Source organism: Heterodontus francisci, unplaced genomic scaffold, assembly GCF_036365525.1.
Source record: "Heterodontus francisci isolate sHetFra1 unplaced genomic scaffold, sHetFra1.hap1 HAP1_SCAFFOLD_64, whole genome shotgun sequence".
Classification (NCBI taxonomy): Eukaryota; Metazoa; Chordata; class Chondrichthyes; order Heterodontiformes; family Heterodontidae; genus Heterodontus; species Heterodontus francisci.
In genome coordinates this window covers 2,675,134-2,697,460 of record NW_027140221.1, presented here as the reverse complement: position 1 = coordinate 2,697,460, position 22,327 = coordinate 2,675,134, and positions in this window count along the sequence as shown.

The following is a 22,327-nucleotide window of genomic DNA, read 5'->3' as shown; positions in this document are numbered from 1 at the left end:
GTATGTCTTTGTTACTTGGTGTCTTTGTATGTCTGTGATACTTGGTGTAAGTGTGTGTCTGTGTTACTGGGTATCAATGTATGTCTTTGTTACTTGGTGTAAGTGTGTGTCTGTGTTACTGGGTATCAGTGTATGTCTTCGTTACTTGGTGTCTGTGTATGTCTTTGTTACTTGGTGTCAGTGTGTGTCTTTGTTACTTGATGTCAGTGTATGTCTTTGTTACTTGGTGTAAGTGTGTATCTGTGTTACTGGGGATCAGTGAATGTCTTTGTTACTTGGTGTCAGTGTATGTCTTTTTACTTGGTGTCAGTGTATGTCTTTGTTACTTGGTGTAAGTGTGTGTCTTTGTTACTTGGTGTCAGTGTATGTCTTTGTTACTTGGTGTCAGTGTATGTCTGTGTTACTTGGTGTATGTGTATGTCTTTGTAACTTGGTGTCAGTGTATGTCTTTGTTACTTGGTGTAAGTGTGTGTCTGTGTTACTGGGTATCAGTGTATGTCTTTGTTACTTGGTGTCTGTGTATGTCTGTGATACTTGGTGTAAGTGTGTGTCTGTGTTACTGGGTATCAATGTATGTCTTTGTTACTTGGTGTAAGTGTGTGTCTGTGTTATTGGGTATCAGCGTATGTCTTCGTTACTTGGTGTCCGTGTATGTCTTTGTTACTTGGTGTCAGTGTGTGTCTTTGTTACTTGATGTCAGTGTTTGTCTTTGTCACATGGTGTAAGTGTGTATCTGTGTTACTGGGTATCAGTGAATGTCTTTGCTACTTGGTGTCAGTGTATGTCTTTGTTACTGGGTGTCAGTGCATGTTTTTGTTACTGGGTGTCAGTGTATGTCTTTGTTACTTGGTGTCCGTGTGTTTCTGTGTTACTGGGTGTCAGTGTATGTCTTTGTTACTGGGTGTCAGTGCATGCCTTTGTTACTTGTTGTCAGTGTATGTCTTTTTACATGGTGTCAGTGTATGGCTTTGTTACTTTTTGTAAGTGTGTGTCTGTGTTACTGGGTATCAGTGAATGTCTTTGTGACTTGGTGTCAGTGTATGTCTTTGTTACTTGGTGTAAGTGTGTGTCTGTGTTACTGGGTATCAGTGTATGTCATTGTTACTTGGTGTCAGTGTGTGCCTTTGTTACTTGGTGTCAGTGTATGTCGTTGTTACTGGGTGTCAGTGTATGTCTTTGTGACTTGGTGTAAGTGTGTGTCTGGGTTACTGGGTATCAGTGCATGTCATTGTTACTTGGTGTAAGAGTGTGTCTTTGTTACTTGGTGTCAGTGTGTGTCTTTGTTACTGGGTGTCAGTGTTTGTCTTTGTTACTGGGTGTCAGTGTATGTCTTTGTGACTTGGTGTAAGTGATTGTCTGTGTTGCTGGGTATCAGTTTCTGTCTTTGTTACTTGGTGTAAGTGTGTGTCTGTGTTACTGGGTGTCAGAGTATGTCTTTGTTACTTGGTGTCAGTGTATGTCTGTGTACTTGGTGTAAGTGTGTGTCTTTGTTACTTGGTGTCAATGTATGTCTGTGTTACTTGGTGTAAGTGTATGTCTTTGTTACTTGGTGTCAGTGTATGTCTTTGTTACTTGGTGTAAGTGTGTGTCTTTGTTACTTGGTGTAAGTGTATGTCTTTGTTACTTGGTGTCAGTGTATGTCTGTGTTACTTGGTGTAAGAGTGTGTCTTTGTTACTTGGTGTCAGTCTGTGTCTTTGTTACTGGGTGTCAGTGTTTGTCTTTGTTACTGGGTGTCGGTGTATGTCTTTGTGACTTGGTGTAAGTGATTGTCTGTGTTGCTGGGTATCATTTTCTGTCTTTGTTACTTGGTGTAAGTGTGTGTCTGTGTTACTGGGTGTCAGTGTATGTCTTTTTTACTTGGTGTCAGTGTATGTCTGTGTACTTGGTGTAAGTGTGTGTCTTTGTTACTTGATGTCAGTGTATGTCTGTGTTACTTGGTGTAAGTGTATGTCTTTGTTACTTGGTGTCAGTGTATGTCTTTGTTACTTGGTGTAATTGTGTGTCTTTGTTACTTTGTGTAAGTGTATGTCTTTGTTACTTGGTGTCTGTGTATGTCTGTGTTACTTGGTGTAAGTGCATGTCTTTGTTACTTGGTGTCAGTGTATGTCTTTGTTACTTGGTGTAAGTGTGTTTCTGTGTTACTGGGTGTCAGTGTATGTCTTCGTTACTTGGTGACAGTGTATGTTTTTGTTACTGGGTGTCAGTGTATGTCTTTGTTACTTGGTGTCCGTGTGTTTCTGTGTTACTGGGTGTCAGTGTATGTCTTTTTACATGGTGTCAGTGTATGTCTTTGTTACTTGGTGTAAGTGTGTGTCTGTGTTACTGGGTATCAGTGAATGTCTTTGTTACTTGGTGTCAGTGTATGTCTTTGTTACTTGGTGTAAGTGTGTGTCTGTGTTACTGGGTATCAGTGTATGTCTGTGTAACTTGGTGTAAGTGTGTGTCTTTGTTAGTTGGTGTAAGTGTATATCTTTGTTACTTGCTGTCAGTGTATGTCTGTGTTATTTGGTGTTAGTGTATGTATTTGTTACTTGGTGTCGGTGTAGTCTTTGTTACTTGGTGTAAGTGTTTGTCTGTGTTACTGGGTATCAGTGTATGTCTTTGTTAGTTGGTGTCTGTGTATGTCTGTGATACTTGGTGTAAGTGTGTGTCTGTGTTACCGGGTATCAGTGTACGTCTTTGTTACTTCGTGTAAGTGTGTGTCTGTGTTACTGGGTATCAGTGTGTGTCTTTGTTACTTGGTGTCAGTGTATGTCTTTGTTACTTGGTATCAGTGTATGTCTGTGTAACTTGGTGTCAGTGTATGTATTTGTTACTTGGTGTCTGTGTATGTCTGTGATACTTGGTGTAAGTGTGTGTCTGTGTTACTGGGTATCAGTGTATGTCTTTGTTCCTTGGTGTAAGTGTGTGTCTGTGTTACTGGGAATCAGAGTATGTCTTCGTTACTTGGTGTCTGTGTATGTCTTTGTTACTTGGTGTCAGTGTGTGTCTTTTTTACTTGGTGTCAGTGTGTGTCTGTGTTGCTGGGTATCAGTGTCTGTCATTGTTCCTTGGTGTAAGTGTGTGTCTGTGTTGCTGGGTATCAGTGTATGTCTTTGTTACTTGGTGTCAGTGTATGTCTCTGTTACTTGGTGTAAGTGTTTGTCTTTGTTACTTGGTGTCAGTGTGTGTCTTTGTTACTTGGTGTCATTGTTTGTCTTTGTTACTGGGTGTCAGTGTATGTCTTTGTGACTTGGTGTAAGTGATTGTCTGTGTTGCTGGGTATCAGTTTCTGTCTTTGTTACTTGGTGTAAGTGTGTGTCTGTGTTACTGGGTGTCAGTGTATGTCTTTGTTACTTGGTGTCAGTGTATGTCTGTGTCCTTGGTGTAAGTGTGTGTCTTTGTTACTTGGTGTCAGTGTATGTCTGTGGTACTTGGTGTAAGTGTATGTCTTTTTACTTGGTGTCAGTGTATGTCTTTGTTACTTGGTGTAAGTGTGTGTCTTTGTTACTTGGTGTCAGTGTATGTCTTTGTTACTTGGTGTCAGTGTATGTCTGTGTTACTTGGTGTATGTGTATGTCTTTGTTACTTGGTGTCAGTGTATGTCTTTGTTACTTGGTGTAAGTGTGTGTCTGTGTTACTGGGGATCATTGTTTGTCTTTGTTACTTGGTGTCTGTGTATGTCTGTGATACTTGGTGTAAGTGTGTGTCTGTGTTACTGGGTATCAATGTATGTCTTTGTTACTTGGTGTAAGTGTGTGTCTGTGTTATTGGGTATCAGCGTATGTCTTCGTTACTTGGTGTCCGTGTATGTCTTTGTTACTTGGTGTCAGTGTGTGTCTTTGTTACTTGATGTCAGTGTATGTCTTTGTTACTTGGTGTAAGTGTGTGTCTGTGTTACTGGGTATCAGTGTATGTCTTTGTTACTTGGTGTCTGTGTATGTCTGTGATACTTGGTGTAAGTGTGTGTCTGTGTTACTGGGTATCAATGTATGTCTTTGTTACTTGGTGTAAGTGTGTGTCTGTGTTATTGGGTATCAGCGTATGTCTTCGTTACTTGGTGTCCGTGTATGTCTTTGTTACTTGGTGTCAGTGTGTGTCTTTGTTACTTGATGTCAGTGTTTGTCTTTGTTAAATGGTGTAAGTGTGTATCTGTGTTACTGGGGATCAGTGAATGTCTTTGTTACTTGGTGTCAGTGTATGTCTTTGTTACTGGGTGTCAGTGTATGTTTTTGTTACTTGGTGTCCGTGTGTTTCTGTGTTACTGGGTGTCAGTGTATGTCTTTGTTATCGGGTGTCAGTGCATGCCTTTGTTACTTGTTGTCAGTGTATGTATTTTTACATGGTGTCAGTGTATGTCTTTGTTACTTGGTGTAAGTGTGTGTCTGTGTTACTGGGTATCAGTGAATGTCTTTGTTACTTGGTGTCAGTGTATGTCTTTGTTACTTGGTGTAAGTGTGTGTCTGTGTTTTTGGGTATCAGTGTATGTCATTGTTACTTGGTGTCAGTGTGTGCCTTTGTTAATTGGTGTCATTGTGTTTCTTTGTTACTGGGTGTCAGTGGATGTCTTTGTTACTGGGTGTCAGTGTATGTCTTTGTGACTTGGTGAAAGTGTGTGTCTGTGTTACTGGCTATCAGTGCATGTCATTGTTACTTGGTGTAAGAGTGTGTCTTTGTTACTTGGTGTCAGTGTGTGTCTTTGTTACTGGGTGTCAGTGTTTGTCTTTGTTACTGGGTGTCAGTGTATGTCTTTGTGACTTGATGTAAGTGATTGTCTATGTTGCTGGGTATCAGTTTCTGTCTTTGTTACTTGGTGTAAGTGTGTGTCTGTGTTACTGGGTGTCAGTGTATGTCTTTTTTACTTGGTGTCAGTGTATGTCTGTGTACTTGGTGTAAGTGTGTGTCTTTGTTACTTGATGTCAGTGTATGTCTGTGTTACTTGGTGTAAGTGTATGTCTTTGTTACTTGGTGTCAGTGTATGTCTTTGTTACTTGGTGTAATTGTGTGTCTTTGTTACTTTGTGTAAGTGTATGTCTTTGTTACTTGGTGTCTGTGTATGTCTGTGTTACTTGGTGTAAGTGCATGTCTTTGTTACTTGGTGTCAGTGTATGTCTTTGTTACTTGGTGTAAGTGTGTTTCTGTGTTACTGGGTGTCAGTGTATGTCTTTGTTACTTGGTGACAGTGTATGTTTTTGTTACTGGGTGTCAGTGTATGTCTTTGTTACTTGGTGTCCGTGTGTTTCTGTGTTACTGGGTGTCAGTGTATGTCTTTTTACATGGTGTCAGTGTATGTCTTTGTTACTTGGTGTAAGTGTGTGTCTGTGTTACTGGGTATCAGTGAATGTCTTTGTTACTTGGTGTCAGTGTATGTCTTTGTTACTTGGTGTAAGTGTGTGTCTGTGTTACTGGGTATCAGTGTATGTCTGTGTAACTTGGTGTAAGTGTGTGTCTTTGTTAGTTGGTGTAAGTGTATATCTTTGTTACTTGCTGTCAGTGTATGTCTGTGTTATTTGGTGTTAGTGTATGTATTTGTTACTTGGTGTCGGTGTAGTCTTTGTTACTTGGTGTAAGTGTTTGTCTGTGTTACTGGGTATCAGTGTATGTCTTTGTTAGTTGGTGTCTGTGTATGTCTGTGATACTTGGTGTAAGTGTGTGTCTGTGTTACCGGGTATCAGTGTACGTCTTTGTTACTTCGTGTAAGTGTGTGTCTGTGTTACTGGGTATCAGTGTGTGTCTTTGTTACTTGGTGTCAGTGTATGTCTTTGTTACTTGGTATCAGTGTATGTCTGTGTAACTTGGTGTCAGTGTATGTATTTGTTACTTGGTGTCTGTGTATGTCTGTGATACTTGGTGTAAGTGTGTGTCTGTGTTACTGGGTATCAGTGTATGTCTTTGTTCCTTGGTGTAAGTGTGTGTCTGTGTTACTGGGAATCAGAGTATGTCTTCGTTACTTGGTGTCTGTGTATGTCTTTGTTACTTGGTGTCAGTGTGTGTCTTTTTTACTTGGTGTCAGTGTGTGTCTGTGTTGCTGGGTATCAGTGTCTGTCATTGTTCCTTGGTGTAAGTGTGTGTCTGTGTTGCTGGGTATCAGTGTATGTCTTTGTTACTTGGTGTCAGTGTATGTCTCTGTTACTTGGTGTAAGTGTGTGTCTTTGTTACTTGGTGTCAGTGTGTGTCTTTGTTACTTGGTGTCATTGTTTGTCTTTGTTACTGGGTGTCAGTGTATGTCTTTGTGACTTGGTGTAAGTGATTGTCTGTGTTGCTGGGTATCAGTTTCTGTCTTTGTTACTTGGTGTAAGTGTGTGTCTGTGTTACTGGGTGTCAGTGTATGTCTTTGTTACTTGGTGTCAGTGTATGTCTGTGTCCTTGGTGTAAGTGTGTGTCTTTGTTACTTGGTGTCAGTGTATGTCTGTGGTACTTGGTGTAAGTGTATGTCTTTTTACTTGGTGTCAGTGTATGTCTTTGTTACTTGGTGTAAGTGTGTGTCTTTGTTACTTGGTGTCAGTGTATGTCTTTGTTACTTGGTGTCAGTGTATGTCTGTGTTACTTGGTGTATGTGTATGTCTTTGTTACTTGGTGTCAGTGTATGTCTTTGTTACTTGGTGTAAGTGTGTGTCTGTGTTACTGGGGATCATTGTTTGTCTTTGTTACTTGGTGTCTGTGTATGTCTGTGATACTTGGTGTAAGTGTGTGTCTGTGTTACTGGGTATCAATGTATGTCTTTGTTACTTGGTGTAAGTGTGTGTCTGTGTTATTGGGTATCAGCGTATGTCTTCGTTACTTGGTGTCCGTGTATGTCTTTGTTACTTGGTGTCAGTGTGTGTCTTTGTTACTTGATGTCAGTGTATGTCTTTGTTACTTGGTGTAAGTGTGTGTCTGTGTTACTGGGTATCAGTGTATGTCTTTGTTACTTGGTGTCTGTGTATGTCTGTGATACTTGGTGTAAGTGTGTGTCTGTGTTACTGGGTATCAATGTATGTCTTTGTTACTTGGTGTAAGTGTGTGTCTGTGTTATTGGGTATCAGCGTATGTCTTCGTTACTTGGTGTCCGTGTATGTCTTTGTTACTTGGTGTCAGTGTGTGTCTTTGTTACTTGATGTCAGTGTTTGTCTTTGTTAAATGGTGTAAGTGTGTATCTGTGTTACTGGGGATCAGTGAATGTCTTTGTTACTTGGTGTCAGTGTATGTCTTTGTTACTGGGTGTCAGTGTATGTTTTTGTTACTTGGTGTCCGTGTGTTTCTGTGTTACTGGGTGTCAGTGTATGTCTTTGTTATCGGGTGTCAGTGCATGCCTTTGTTACTTGTTGTCAGTGTATGTATTTTTACATGGTGTCAGTGTATGTCTTTGTTACTTGGTGTAAGTGTGTGTCTGTGTTACTGGGTATCAGTGAATGTCTTTGTTACTTGGTGTCAGTGTATGTCTTTGTTACTTGGTGTAAGTGTGTGTCTGTGTTTTTGGGTATCAGTGTATGTCATTGTTACTTGGTGTCAGTGTGTGCCTTTGTTAATTGGTGTCATTGTGTTTCTTTGTTACTGGGTGTCAGTGGATGTCTTTGTTACTGGGTGTCAGTGTATGTCTTTGTGACTTGGTGTAAGTGTGTGTCTGTGTTACTGGCTATCAGTGCATGTCATTGTTACTTGGTGTAAGAGTGTGTCTTTGTTACTTGGTGTCAGTGTGTGTCTTTGTTACTGGGTGTCAGTGTTTGTCTTTGTTACTGGGTGTCAGTGTATGTCTTTGTGACTTGGTGTAAGTGATTGTCTGTGTTGCTGGGTATCAGTTTCTGTCTTTGTTACTTGTTGTAAGTCTGTGTCTGTGTTACTGGGTCTCCATGTATGTCTTTGTTACTTGGTGTCAGTGCATGTCTGTGTACTCGGTGTAAGTGTGTGTCTTTGTTACTTGGTGTCAGTGTATGTCTGTGTTACTTGGTGTCAGTGTTTGTCTTTGTTACTTGGTGTCAGTGTATGTCTTTGTTACTTGGTGTAAGTGTGTGTCTTTGTTACTTGGTGTAAGTGTGTGTCTTTGTTACTTGGTGTCAGTGTATGTCTGAGTTACTGGGTGTCAGTGTGTGTCTTTGTTATTTGGTGTAAGTGTTTGTCTTTGTTACTTGGTGTCAGTGTATGTCTGTGTTACTTGGTGTAAGTGTATGTCTTTGTTACTTGGTGTCAGTGTATGTCTTTGTTACTTGGTGTAAGTGTGTGTCTGTGTTACTGGGTATCAGTGTATGTCTTTGTTACTTGGTGTCTGTGTATGTCTGTGATACTTGGTGTAAGTGTGTGTCTGTGTTACTGGGTATCAATGTGTGTCTTTGTTACTTGGTGTAAGTGTGTGTCTGTGTTACTGGGTATCAGTGTATGTCTTCGTTACTTGGTGTCTGTGTATGTCTTTGTTACTTGGTGTCAGTGTGTGTCTTTGTTACTTGGTGTCAGTGTATGTCTGTGTTACTTGGTGTAAGTGTATGTCTTTGTTACTTGGTGTCAGTGTATGTCTTTGTTACTGGGTGTCAGTGTATGTTTTTGTTACTGGGTGTCAGTGTATGTCTTTGTTACTTGGTGTCCGTGTGTGTCTGTGTTACTGGGTGTCAGTGTATGTCTTTGTTACTGGGTGTCAGTGTATGCCTTTGTTACTTGTTGTCAGTGTATGTCTTTGTTACTGGGTGTCAGTGTATGTTTGTGTTACTTGGTGTCAGTGGATGTCTTTGTTACCTGGTGTCCGTGTGTGTCTGTGTTACTGGGTGTCAGTGTATGTCTTTGTTACTGGGTGTCAGTGCATGCCTTTGTTACTTGTTGTCAGTGTATGTCTTTTTACATGGTGTCAGTGTATGGCTTTGTTACTTGGTGTAAGTGTGTGTCTGTGTTACTGGGTATCAGTGAATGTCTTAGTAACTTGGTGTCAGTGTATGTCTTTGTTACTTGGTGTAAGTGTGTGTCTGTGTTACTGGGTATCAGTGTATGTCTTTGTTACTTGGTGTCAGTGTGTGCCTTTGTTACTTGGTGTCATTGTGTGTCTTTGTTACTGGGTGTCAGTGTATGTCTTTGTTACTGGGTGTCAGTGTATGTCTTTGAGACTTGGTGTAAGTGTGTGTCTGTGTTACTGGGTATCAGTGTATGTCTTTGTTACTTGGTGTCTGTGTATGTCTGTGATACTTGGTGTAAGTGTGTGTCTGTGTTACTGGGTATCAATGTATGTCTTTGTTACTTGGTGTAAGTGTGTGTCTGTGTTACTTGGTATCAGTGTATGTCTTCGTTACTTGGTGTCAGTGTGTGTCTTTGTTACTTGATGTCAGTGTATGTCTTTGTTACTTGGTGTAAGTGTGTATCTGTGTTACTGGGGATCAGTGAATGTCTTTGTTACTTGGTGTCAGTGTATGTCTTTTTACTTGGTGTCAGTGTATGTCTTTGTTACTTGGTGTAAGTGTGTGTCTTTGTTACTTGGTGTCAGTGTATGTCTTTGTTACTTGGTGTCAGTGTATGTCTGTGTTACTTGGTGTATGTGTATGTCTTTGTAACTTGGTGTCAGTGTATGTCTTTGTTACTTGGTGTAAGTGTGTGTCTGTGTTACTGGGTATCAGTGTATGTCTTTGTTACTTGGTGTCTGTGTATGTCTGTGATACTTGGTGTAAGTGTGTGTCTGTGTTACTGGGTATCAATGTATGTCTTTGTTACTTGGTGTAAGTGTGTGTCTGTTTTATTGCGTATCAGCGTATGTCTTCGTTACTTGGTGTCCGTGTATGTCTTTGTTGCTTGGTGTCAGTGTGTGTCTTTGTTACTTGATGTCAGTGTTTGTCTTTGTTAAATGGTGAAAGTGTGTATCTGTGTTACTGGGGATCAGTGAATGTCTTTGTTACTTGGTGTCAGTGTATGTCTTTGTTACTGGGTGTCAGTGTATGTTTTTGTTACTGGGTGTCAGTGTATGTCTTTGTTACTTGGTGTCCGTGTGTTTCTGTGTTACTGGGTGTCAGTGTATGTCTTTGTTACTGGGTGTCAGTGCATGCCTTTGTTACTTGTTGTCAGTGTATGTCTTTTTACATGGTGTCAGTGTATGTCTTTGTTACTTGGTGTAAGTGTGTGTCTGTGTTACTGGGTATCAGTGAATGTCTTTGTTACTTGGTGTCAGTGTATGTCTTTGTTACTTGGTGTAAGTGTGTGTCTGTGTTACTGGGTATCAGTGTATGTCATTGTTACTTGGTGTCAGTGTGTGCCTTTTTTACTTGGTGTCATTGTGTGTCTTTGTTACTGGGTGTCAGTGTATGTTTTTGAGACTTGGTGTCAGTGTGTGTCTTTGTTACTGGGTGTCAGTGTTTGTCTTTGTTACTGGGTGTCAGTGTATGTCTTTGAGACTTGGTGTAAGTGATTGTCTGTGTTGCTGGGTATCAGTTTCTGTCTTTGTTACTTGGTGTAAGTGTGTGTCTGTGTTACTGGGTGTCAGTGTATGTCTTTGTTACTTGGTGTCAGTGTATGTCTGTGTACTTGGTGTAAGTGTGTGTCTTTGTTACTTGGTGTCAGTGTATGTCTGTGTTACTTGGTGTAAGTGTATGTCTTTGTTACTTGGTGTCAGTGTATGTCTTTGTTACTTGGTGTAAGTGTGTGTCTTTGTTACTTGGTGTCAGTGTATGTCTGTGTTACTTGGTGTAAGTGTATTTCTTTGTTACTTGGTGTCAGTGTATGTCTTTGTTACTTGGTGTAAGTGTGTGTCTTTGTTACTTGGTGTCAGTGTATGTCTGTGTTACTTGGTGTAAGAGTGTGTCTTTGTTACTTGGTGTCAGTGTGTGTCTTTGTTACTGGGTGTCAGTGTTTGTCTTTGTTACTGGGTGTCAGTGTATGTCTTTGTGACTTGATGTAAGTGATTGTCTATGTTGCTGGGTATCAGTTTCTGTCTTTGTTACTTGGTGTAAGTGTGTGTCTGTGTTACTGGGTGTCAGTGTATGTCTTTGTTACTTGGTGTCAGTGTATGTCTGTGTTACTTGGTGTAAGTGTATGTCTTTGTTACTTGGTGTCAGTGTATGTCTTTGTTACTTGGTGTAAGTGTATGTCTTTGTTACTTGGTGTAAGTGTGTGTCTGTGTTACTGGGTATCAGTGAATGTCTTTGTTACTTGGTGTCAGTGTATGTCTTTGTTACTTGGTGTAAGTGTGTGTCTGTGTTACTGGGTATCAGTGTATGTCTTTGTTACTTGGTGTCAGTGTATGTCTGTGTAACTTGGTGTAAGTGTGTGTCTTTGTTAGTTGGTGTAAGTGTATATCTTTGTTACTTGGTGTCAGTGTATGTCTGTGTTATTTGGTGTTAGTGTATGTATTTGTTACTTGGTGTCGGTGTAGTCTTTGTTACTTGTTGTAAGTGTTTGTCTGTGTTACTGTGTATCAGTGTATGTCTTTGTTAGTTGGTGTCTGTGTATGTCTGTGATACTTGGTGTAAGTGTGTGTCTGTGTTACCGGGTATCAGTGTATGTCTTTGTTACTTCGTGTAAGTGTGTGTCTGTGTTACTGGGTATCAGTGTGTGTCTTTGTTACTTGGTGTCAGTGTATGTCTTTGTTACTTGGTGTAAGTGTATGTCTTTGTTACTTGGTGTCAGTGTATGTATTTGTTACTTGGTGTCTGTGTATGTCTGTGATACTTGGTGTAAGTGTGTGTCTGTGTTACTGGGTATCAGTGTATGTCTTTGTTCCTTGGTGTAAGTGTGTGTCTGTGTTACTGGGTATCAGAGTATGTCTTCGTTACTTGGTGTCTGTGTGTGTCTTTGTTACTTGGTGTCAGTGTGTGTCTTTTTTACTTGGTGTCAGTGTGTGTCTGTGTTGCTGGGTATCAGTGTCTGTCATTGTTCCTTGGTGTAAGTGTGTGTCTGTGTTGCTGGGTATCAGTGTATGCCTTTGTTACTTGGTGTCAGTGTATGTCTCTGTTACTTGGTGTAAGTGTGTTTCTTTGTTACTTGGTGTCAGTGTGTGTCTTTGTTACTGGGTGTCATTGTTTGTCTTTGTTACTGGGTGTCAGTGTATGTCTTTGTGACTTGGTGTAAGTGATTGTCTGTGTTGCTGGGTATCAGTTTCTGTCTTTGTTACTTGGTGTAAGTGTGTGTCTGTGTTACTGGGTTTCAGTGTATGTCTTTGTTACTTGGTGTCAGTGTATGTCTGTGTACTTGGTGTAAGTGTGTGTCTTTGTTACTTGGTGTCAGTGTATGTCTGTGGTACTTGGTGTAAGTGTATGTCTTTTGACTTGGTGTCAGTGTATGTCTTTGTTACTTGGTGTAAGTGTGTGTCTTTGTTACTTGGTGTCAGTGTATGTCTTTGTTACTTGGTGTCAGTGTATGTCTGTGTTACTTGGTGTATGTGTATGTCTTTGTTACTTGGTGTCAGTGTATGTCTTTGTTACTTGGTGTAAGTGTGTATCTGTGTTACTGGGGATCAGTGAATGTCTTTGTTACTTGGTGTCAGTGTATGTCTTTGTTACTGGGTGTCAGTGTATGTTTTTGTTACTGGGTGTCAGTGTATGTCTTTGTTACTTGGTGTCCGTGTGTTTCTGTGTTACTGGGTGTCAGTGTATGTCTTTGTTATCGGGTGTCAGTGCATGCCTTTGTTACTTGTTGTCAGTGTATGTATTTTTACATGGTGTCAGTGTATGTCTTTGTTACTTGGTGTAAGTGTGTGTCTGTGTTACTGGGTATCAGTGAATGTCTTTGTTACTTGGTGTCAGTGTATGTCTTTGTTACTTGGTGTAAGTGTGTGTCTGTGTTTTTGGGTATCAATGTATGTCATTGTTACTTGGTGTCAGTGTGTGCCTTTGTTAATTGGTGTCATTGTGTTTCTTTGTTACTGGGTGTCAGTGGATGTCTTTGTTACTGGGTGTCAGTGTATGTCTTTGTGACTTGGTGTAAGTGATTGTCTGTGTTGCTGGGTATCAGTTTCTGTCTTTGTTACTTGTTGTAAGTCTGTGTCTGTGTTACTGGGTCTCCATGTATGTCTTTGTTACTTGGTGTCAGTGTATGTCTGTGTACTCGGTGTAAGTGTGTGTCTTTGTTACTTGGTGTCAGTGTATGTCTGTGTTACTTGGTGTCAGTGTTTGTCTTTGTTACTTGGTGTCAGTGTATGTCTTTGTTACTTGGTGTAAGTGTGTGTCTTTGTTACTTGGTGTAAGTGTGTGTCTTTGTTACTTGGTGTCAGTGTATGTCTGAGTTACTGGGTGTCAGTGTGTGTCTTTGTTATTTGGTGTAAGTGTTTGTCTTTGTTACTTGGTGTCAGTGTATGTCTGTGTTACTTGGTGTAAGTGTATGTCTTTGTTACTTGGTGTCAGTGTATGTCTTTGTTACTTGGTGTAAGTGTGTGTCTGTGTTACTGGGTATCAGTGTATGTCTTTGTTACTTGGTGTCTGTGTATGTCTGTGATACTTGGTGTAAGTGTGTGTCTGTGTTACTGGGTATCAATGTGTGTCTTTGTTACTTGGTGTAAGTGTGTGTCTGTGTTACTGGGTATCAGTGTATGTCTTCGTTACTTGGTGTCTGTGTATGTCTTTGTTACTTGGTGTCAGTGTGTGTCTTTGTTACTTGGTGTCAGTGTATGTCTGTGTTACTTGGTGTAAGTGTATGTCTTTGTTACTTGGTGTCAGTGTATGTCTTTGTTACTGGGTGTCAGTGTATGTTTTTGTTACTGGGTGTCAGTGTATGTCTTTGTTACTTGGTGTCCGTGTGTGTCTGTGTTACTGGGTGTCAGTGTATGTCTTTGTTACTGGGTGTCAGTGTATGCCTTTGTTACTTGTTGTCAGTGTATGTCTTTGTTACTGGGTGTCAGTGTATGTTTTTGTTACTTGGTGTCAGTGGATGTCTTTGTTACCTGGTGTCCGTGTGTGTCTGTGTTACTGGGTGTCAGTGTATGTCTTTGTTACTGGGTGTCAGTGCATGCCTTTGTTACTTGTTGTCAGTGTATGTCTTTTTACATGGTGTCAGTGTATGGCTTTGTTACTTGGTGTAAGTGTGTGTCTGTGTTACTGGGTATCAGTGAATGTCTTAGTAACTTGGTGTCAGTGTATGTCTTTGTTACTTGGTGTAAGTGTGTGTCTGTGTTACTGGGTATCAGTGTATGTCTTTGTTACTTGGTGTCAGTGTGTGCCTTTGTTACTTGGTGTCATTGTGTGTCTTTGTTACTGGGTGTCAGTGTATGTCTTTGTTACTGGGTGTCAGTGTATGTCTTTGTGACTTGGTGTAAGTGTGTGTCTGTGTTACTGGGTATCAGTGTATGTCTTTGTTACTTGGTGTCTGTGTATGTCTGTGATACTTGGTGTAAGTGTGTGTCTGTGTTACTGGGTATCAATGTATGTCTTTGTTACTTGGTGTAAGTGTGTGTCTGTGTTACTTGGTATCAGTGTATGTCTTCGTTACTTGGTGTCAGTGTGTGTCTTTGTTACTTGATGTCAGTGTATGTCTTTGTTACTTGGTGTAAGTGTGTATCTGTGTTACTGGGGATCAGTGTATGTCTTTGTTACTTGGTGTCAGTGTATGTCTTTTTACTTGGTGTCAGTGTATGTCTTTGTTACTTGGTGTAAGTGTGTGTCTTTGTTACTTGGTGTCAGTGTATGTCTTTGTTACTTGGTGTCAGTGTATGTCTGTGTTACTTGGTGTATGTGTATGTCTTTGTAACTTGGTGTCAGTGTATGTCTTTGTTACTTGGTGTAAGTGTGTGTCTGTGTTACTGGGTATCAGTGTATGTCTTTGTTACTTGGTGTCTGTGTATGTCTGTGATACTTGGTGTAAGTGTGTGTCTGTGTTACTGGGTATCAATGTATGTCTTTGTTACTTGGTGTAAGTGTGTGTCTGTTTTATTGCGTATCAGCGTATGTCTTCGTTACTTGGTGTCCGTGTATGTCTTTGTTGCTTGGTGTCAGTGTGTGTCTTTGTTACTTGATGTCAGTGTTTGTCTTTGTTAAATGGTGAAAGTGTGTATCTGTGTTACTGGGGATCAGTGAATGTCTTTGTTCCTTGGTGTCAGTGTATGTCTTTGTTACTGGGTGTCAGTGTATGTTTTTGTTACTGGGTGTCAGTGTATGTCTTTGTTACTTGGTGTCCGTGTGTTTCTGTGTTACTGGGTGTCAGTGTATGTCTTTGTTACTGGGTGTCAGTGCATGCCTTTGTTACTTGTTGTCAGTGTATGTCTTTTTACATGGTGTCAGTGTATGTCTTTGTTACTTGGTGTAAGTGTGTGTCTGTGTTACTGGGTATCAGTGAATGTCTTTGTTACTTGGTGTCAGTGTATGTCTTTGTTACTTGGTGTAAGTGTGTGTCTGTGTTACTGGGTATCAGTGTATGTCATTGTTACTTGGTGTCAGTGTGTGCCTTTGTTACTTGGTGTCATTGTGTGTCTTTGTTACTGGGTGTCAGTGTATGTCTTTGAGACTTGGTGTCAGTGTGTGTCTTTGTTACTGGGTGTCAGTGTTTGTCTTTGTTACTGGGTGTCAGTGTATGTCTTTGAGACTTGGTGTAAGTGATTGTCTGTGTTGCTGGGTATCAGTTTCTGTCTTTGTTACTTGGTGTAAGTGTGTGTCTGTGTTACTGGGTGTCAGTGTATGTCTTTGTTACTTGGTGTCAGTGTATGTCTGTGTACTTGGTGTAAGTGTGTGTCTTTGTTACTTGGTGTCAGTGTATGTCTGTGTTACTTGGTGTAAGTGTATGTCTTTGTTACTTGGTGTCAGTGTATGTCTTTGTTACTTGGTGTAAGTGTGTGTCTTTGTTACTTGGTGTAAGTGTATGTCTTTGTTACTTGGTGTCAGTGTATGTCTGTGTTACTTGGTGTAAGAGTGTGTCTTTGTTACTTGGTGTCAGTGTGTGTCTTTGTTACTGGGTGTCAGTGTTTGTCTTTGTTACTGGGTGTCAGTGTATGTCTTTGTGACTTGATGTAAGTGATTGTCTATGTTGCTGGGTATCAGTTTCTGTCTTTGTTACTTGGTGTAAGTGTGTGTCTGTGTTACTGGGTGTCAGTGTATGTCTTTGTTACTTGGTGTCAGTGTATGTCTGTGTTACTTGGTGTAAGTGTATGTCTTTGTTACTTGGTGTCAGTGTATGTCTTTGTTACTTGGTGTAAGTGTGTGCCTTTGTTACTTGGTGTAAGTGTATGTCTTTTTACATGGTGTCAGTGTATGTCTTTGTTACTTGGTGTAAGTGTGTGTCTGTGTTACTGGGTATCAGTGAATGTCTTTGTTACTTGGTGTCAGTGTATGTCTTTGTTACTTGTTGTAAGTGTGTGTCTGTGTTACTGGGTATCAGTGTATGTCTTTGTTACTTGGTGTCAGTGTATGTCTGTGTAACTTGGTGTAAGTGTGTGTCTTTGTTAGTTGGTGTAAGTGTATATCTTTGTTACTTGGTGTCAGTGTATGTCTGTGTTATTTGGTGTTAGTGTATGTATTTGTTACTTGGTGTCGGTGTAGTCTTTGTTACTTGGTGTAAGTGTTTGTCTGTGTTACTGTGTATCAGTGTATGTCTTTGTTAGTTGGTGTCTGTGTATGTCTGTGATACTTGGTGTAAGTGTGTGTCTGTGTTACCGGGTATCAGTGTATGTCTTTGTTACTTCGTGTAAGTGTGTGTCTGTGTTACTGGGTATCAGTGTGTGTCTTTGTTACTTGGTGTCAGTGTATGTCTTTGTTACTTGGTGTAAGTGTATGTCTTTGTTACTTGGTGTCAGTGTATGTATTTGTTACTTGGTGTCTGTGTATGTCTGTGATACTTGGTGTAAGTGTGTGTCTGTGTTACTGGGTATCAGTGTATGTCTTTGTTCCTTGGTGTAAGTGTGTGTCTGTGTTACTGGGTATCAGAGTATGTCTTCGTTACTTGGTGTCTGTGTGTGTCTTTGTTACTTGGTGTCAGTGTGTGTCTTTTTTACTTGGTGTCAGTGTGTGTCTGTGTTGCTGGGTATCAGTGTCTGTCATTGTTCCTTGGTGTAAGTGTGTGTCTGTGTTGCTGGGTATCAGTGTATGTCTTTGTTACTTGGTGTCAGTGTATGTCTCTGTTACTTGGTGTAAGTGTGTTTCTTTGTTACTTGGTGTCAGTGTGTGTCTTTGTTACTGGGTGTCATTGTTTGTCTTTGTTACTGGGTGTCAGTGTATGTCTTTGTGACTTGGTGTAAGTGATTGTCTGTGTTGCTGGGTATCAGTTTCTGTCTTTGTTACTTGGTGTAAGTGTGTGTCTGTGTTACTGGGTTTCAGTGTATGTCTTTGTTACTTGGTGTCAGTGTATGTCTGTGTACTTGGTGTAAGTGTGTGTCTTTGTTACTTGGTGTCAGTGTATGTCTGTGGTACTTGGTGTAAGTGTATGTCTTTTGACTTGGTGTCAGTGTATGTCTTTGTTACTTGGTGTAAGTGTGTGTCTTTGTTACTTGGTGTCAGTGTATGTCTTTGTTACTTGGTGTCAGTGTATGTCTGTGTTACTTGGTGTATGTGTATGTCTTTGTTACTTGGTGTCAGTGTATGTCTTTGTTACTTGGTGTAAGTGTGTGTCTGTGTTACTGGGGATCATTGTTTGTCTTTGTTACTTGGTGTCTGTGTATGTCTGTGATACTTGGTGTAAGTGTGTGTCTGTGTTACTGGGTATCAATGTATGTCTTAGTTACTTGGTGTAAGTGTGTGTCTGTGTTATAGGGTATCAGCGTATGTCTTCGTTACTTGGTGTCCGTGTATGTCTTTGTTACTTGGTGTCAGTGTGTGTCTTTGTTACTTGATGTCAGTGTATGTCTTTGTTTCTTGGTGTAAGTGTGTGTCTGTGTTACTGGGTATCAGTGTATGTCTTTGTTACTTGGTGTCTGTGTATGTCTGTGATACTTGGTGTAAGTGTGTGTCTGTGTTACTGGGTATCAATGTATGTCTTTGTTACTTGGTGTAAGTGTGTGTCTGTGTTATTGGGTATCAGCGTATGTCTTCGTTACTTGGTGTCCGTGTATGTCTTTGTTACTTGGTGTCAGTGTGTGTCTTTGTTACTTGATGTCAGTGTTTGTCTTTGTTAAATGGTGTAAGTGTGTATCTGTGTTACAGGGGATCAGTGAATGTCTTTGTTACTTGGTGTCACTGTATGTCTTTGTTACTGGGTGTCAGTGTATGTTTTTGTTACTGGGTGTCAGTGTATGTCTTTGTTACTTGGTGTCCGTGTGTTTCTGTGTTACTGGGTGTCAGTGTATGTCTTTGTTACTGGGTGTCAGTGCATGCCTTTGTTACTTGTTGTCAGTGTATGTCTTTTTACATGGTGTCAGTGTGTGCCTTTGTTAATTGGTGTCATTGTGTGTCTTTGTTACTGGATGTCAGTGGATGTCTTTGTTACTGGGTGTCAGTGTATGTCTTTGTGACTTGGTGTAAGTGTGTGTCTGTGTTACTGGGTATCAGTGCATGTCATTGTTACTTGGTGTAAGAGTGTGTCTTTGTTACTTGGTGTCAGTGTGTGTCTTTGTTACTTGTTGTCAGTGTATGTCTTTTTACATGGTGTCAGTGTATGTCTTTGTTACTTGGTGTAAGTGTGTGTCTGTGTTTTTGGGTATCAGTGTATGTCATTGTTTCTTGGTGTCAGTGTGTGCCTTTGTTAATTGGTGTCATTGTGTGTCTTTGTTACTGGATGTCAGTGGATGTCTTTGTTACTGGGTGTCAGTGTATGTCTTTGTGACTTGGTGTAAGTGTGTGTCTGTGTTACTGGGTATCAGTGCATGTCATTGTTACTTGGTGTAAGAGTGTGTCTTTGTTACTTGGTGTCAGTGTGTGTCTTTGTTACTGGGTGTCAGTGTTTGTCTTTGTTACTGGGTGTCAGTGTATGTCTTTGTGACTTGGTGTAAGTGATTGTCTGTGTTGCTGGTTATCAGTTTCTGTCTTTGTTACTTGTTGTAAGTCTGTGTCTGTGTGACTGGGTCTCAGCGTATGTCTTTGTTACTAGGTGTCAGTGTATGTCTGTGTACTCGGTGTAAGTGTGTGTCTGTGTTACTTGGTGTCAGTGTATGTCTGTGTTACTTGGTGTCAGTGTTTGTCTTTGTTACTTGGTGTCATTGTATGTCTTTGTTACTTGGTGTAAGTGTGTGTCTTTGTTACATGGTGTCAGAGTATGTCTGAGTTACTGGGTGTCAGTGTGTGTCTTTGTTATTTGGTGTAAGTGTTTGTCTTGGTTACTTGGTGTCAGTGTATGTCTGTGTTACTTGGTGTAAGTGTATGTCTTTGTTACTTGGTGTCAGTGTATGTCTTTGTTACTTGGTGTAAGTGTGTGTCTGTGTTACTGGGTATCAGTGTATGTCTTTGTTACTTGGTGTCTGTGTATGTCTGTGATACTTGGTGTCAGTGTGTGTCTTTATTACTTGATGTCAGTGTTTGTCTTTGTTAAATGGTGTAAGTGTGTATCTGTGTTACAGGGGATCAGTGAATGTCTTTGTTACTTGGTGTCACTGTATGTCTTTGTTACTGGGTGTCAGTGTATGTTTTTGTTACTGGGTGTCAGTGTATGTCTTTGTTACTTGGTGTCCGTGTGTTTCTGTGTTACTGGGTGTCAGTGTATGTCTTTGTTACTGGGTGTCAGTGCATGCCTTTGTTACTTGTTGTCAGTGAATGTCTTTGTTACTTGGTGTCAGTGTATGTCTTTGTTACTTGGTGTAAGTGTGTGTCTGTGTTTTTGGGTATCAGTGTATGTCATTGTTACTTGGTGTCAGTGTGTGCCTTTGTTAATTGGTGTCATTGTGTGTCTTTGTTACTGGATGTCAGTGGATGTCTTTGTTACTGGGTGTCAGTGTATGTCTTTGTGACTTGGTGTAAGTGTGTGTCTGTGTTACTGGGTATCAGTGCATGTCATTGTTACTTGGTGTAAGAGTGTGTCTTTGTTACTTGGTGTCAGTGTATGTCTTTGTTACTGGGTGTCAGTGTTTGTCTTTGTTACTGGGTGTCAGTGTATGTCTTTGTGACTTGGTGTAAGTGATTGTCTGTGTTGCTGGTTATCAGTTTCTGTCTTTGTTACTTGTTGTAAGTCTGTGTCTGTGTTACTGGGTCTCAGTGTATGTCTTTGTTACTAGGTGTCAGTGTATGTCTGTGTACTCGGTGTAAGTGTGTGTCTTTGTTACTTGGTGTCAGTGTATGTCTGTGTTACTTGGTGTCAGTGTTTGTCTTTGTTACTTGGTGTCATTGTATGTCTTTGTTACTTGGTGTAAGTGTGTGTCTTTGTTACTTGGTGTAAGTGTATGTCTTTGTTACTTGGTGTCAGAGTATGTCTGAGTTACTGGGTGTCAGTGTGTGTCTTTGTTATTTGGTGTAAGTGTTTGTCTTTGTTACTTGGTGTCAGTGTATGTCTGTGTTACTTGGTGTAAGTGTATGTCTTTGTTACTTGGTGTCAGTGTATGTCTTTGTTACTTGGTGTAAGTGTGTGTCTGTGTTACTGGGTATCAGTGTATGTCTTTGTTACTTGGTGTCTGTGTATGTCTGTGATACTTGGTGTAAGTGTGTGTCTGTGTTACTGGGTATCAATGTGTGTCTTTGTTACTTGGTGTAAGTGTGTGTCTGTGTTACTGGGTATCAGTGTATGTCTTCGTTACTTGGTGTCTGTGTATGTCTTTGTTACTTGGTGTCAGTGTGTGTCTTTGTTACTTGATGTCAGTGTTTGTCTTTGTTACTTGGTGTAAGTGTGTATCTGTGTTACTGGGGATCAGTGAATGTCTTCGTTACTTGGTGTCAGTGTATGTCTTTGTTACTGGGTGTCAGTGTATGTTTTTGTTACTGGGTGTCAGTGTATGTCTTTGTTACTTGGTGTCCGTGTGTGTCTGTGTTACTGGGTGTCAGTGTATGTCTTTGTTACTGGGTGTCAGTGTATGCCTTTGTTACTTGTTGTCAGTGTATGTCTTTGTTACTGGGTGTCAGTGTATGTTTTTGTTACTTGTTGTCAGTGTATGTCCTTGTTACCTGGTGTCCGTGTGTGTCTGTGTTACTGGGTGTCAGTGTATGTCTTTGTTACTGGGTGTCAGTGCATGCCTTTGTTACTTGTTGTCAGTGTATGTCTTTTTACATGGTGTCAGTGTATGTCTTTGTTACTTGGTGTAAGTGTGTGTCTGTGTTACTGGGTATCAGTGAATGTCTTAGTAACTTGGTGTCAGTGTATGTCTTTGTTACTTGGTGTAAGTGTGTGTCTGTGTTACTGGGTATCAGTGTATGTCTTTGTTACTTGGTGTCAGTGTGTGCCTTTGTTACTTGGTGTCATTGTGTGTCTTTGTTACTGGGTGTCAGTGTATGTCTTTGTTACTTGGTGTCAGTGTATGTCTTTGTTACTTGGTGTAAGTGTGTGTCTGTGTTACTGGGTATCAGTGTATGTCTTTGTTACTTGGTGTCTGTGTATGTCTGTGATACTTGGTGTAAGTGTGTGTCTGTGTTACTGGGTATCAATGTGTGTCTTTGTTACTTGGTGTAAGTGTGTGTCTGTGTTACTGGGTATCAGTGTATGTCTTCGTTACTTGGTGTCTGTGTATGTCTTTGTTACTTGGTGTCAGTGTGTGTCTTTGTTACTTGATGTCAGTGTATGTCTTTGTTACTTGGTGCAAGTGTGTATCTGTGTTACTGGGGATCAGTGAATGTCTTTGTTACTTGGTGTCAGTGTATGTCTTTGTTACTGGGTGTCAGTGTATGTTTTTGTTACTGGGTGTCAGTGTATGTCTTTGTTACTTGGTGTCCGTGTGTGTCTGTGTTACTGGGTGTCAGTGTATGTCTTTGTTACTGGGTGTCAGTGTATGCCTTTGTTACTTGTTGTCAGTGTATGTCTTTGTTACTGGGTGTCAGTGTATGTTTTTGTTACTTGTTGTCAGTGTATGTCCTTGTTACCTGGTGTCCGTGTGTGTCTGTGTTACTGGGTGTCAGTGTATGTCTTTGTTACTGGGTGTCAGTGTATGTCTTTGTTACTTGGTGTAAGTGTGTATCTGTGTTACTGGGGATCAGTGAATGTCTTTGTTACTTGGTGTCAGTGTATGTCTTTTTACTTGGTGTCAGTGTATGTCTTTGTTACTTGGTGTAAGTGTGTGTCTTTGTTACTTGGTGTCAGTGTATGTCTTTGTTACTTGGTGTCAGTGTGTGTCTGTGTTACTTGGTGTATGTGTATGTCTTTGTAACTTGGTGTCAGTGTATGTCTTTGTTACTTGGTGTAAGTGTGTGTCTGTGTTACTGGGTATCAGTGTATGTCTTTGTTACTTGGTGTCTGTGTATGTCTGTGATACATGGTGTAAGTGTGTGTCTGTGTTACTGGGTATCAATGTATGTCTTTGTTACTTGGTGTAAGTGTGTGTCTGTGTTATTGCGTATCAGCGTATGTCTTCGTTACTTGGTGTCCGTGTATGTCTTTGTTGCTTGGTGTCAGTGTGTGTCTTTGTTACTTGATGTCAGTGTCTGT